Source organism: Amblyraja radiata, chromosome 1 (genome assembly GCF_010909765.2).
Source record: "Amblyraja radiata isolate CabotCenter1 chromosome 1, sAmbRad1.1.pri, whole genome shotgun sequence".
NCBI classification, from domain to species: domain Eukaryota; kingdom Metazoa; phylum Chordata; class Chondrichthyes; order Rajiformes; family Rajidae; genus Amblyraja; species Amblyraja radiata.
The window spans coordinates 95,782,467-95,783,282 of NC_045956.1; positions in this window are offsets into that span (position 1 = coordinate 95,782,467).

Below are 816 nucleotides of genomic sequence, written 5' to 3' on the forward strand. Positions count from 1 at the left end.
TCCCTTGGTATATGGGGTTCCACAGGGCTCAATTTTAGGGCCCCTGCTCTTCTCTTTATACCTACTTCCTCTGGGCTCAATTTTAAGAAGGCATGGCATCTCCTTTCACTTTTACTGCAGATGATAGCCAGTATATATGCCACTCAGGAAAGAAGACGACTATTCTCTAAAATCACTTCTGTCTTGTCTTGAGGACATTAAGTCCTGGATGGCCTTAAACTTTCTGGGACTTAATGAAGAGAAGACAGAGGTGATTTTGTTTGGCCCCAATGGCTGCCTGTGAACCTCCCTTTGTTGACTTGGGTCCACTGGCATTGTCTGTAAAGCCAACCGTTTTGAACCTGGGTTTTAGGATGGACGGTGATTTTAAACTAGATAAACAAATAGGCGCGGTGGTTAAGTCCAGCTTCTTTCACCTAAGGAAGCTGGCAAAGGTGAAGTCCATTCTCGAGCGGCAGCATTTTGAAACAGTAATCCATGCCTTTATTACATCTAGGCTGGATTACTGTAACGCACTCTACTCTGGAGTCGCACGAGCTTCATTGGCTCGTCTCCAGCTTGTTCAAAATGCTGCTGCTCGCCTTTTGACCGGAACTCGAAAGAGGGAGCACATTACGCCAATTTTGGCCTCCCTTCACTGGCTCCCAGTGCACTTTCGAGTTCATTTCAAAATTATTTTATTTGTTTTTAAATCGTTGAATGGGCTCACCCCGCCTTACCTCTCTGAGCTGCTCCACCTATATGCTCCTGCCCGGTGCCTCAGGTCAGCTGATCAGCTGCTCCTTGAGGTACCAAGGTCTAAGCGGAAGCTCAGAG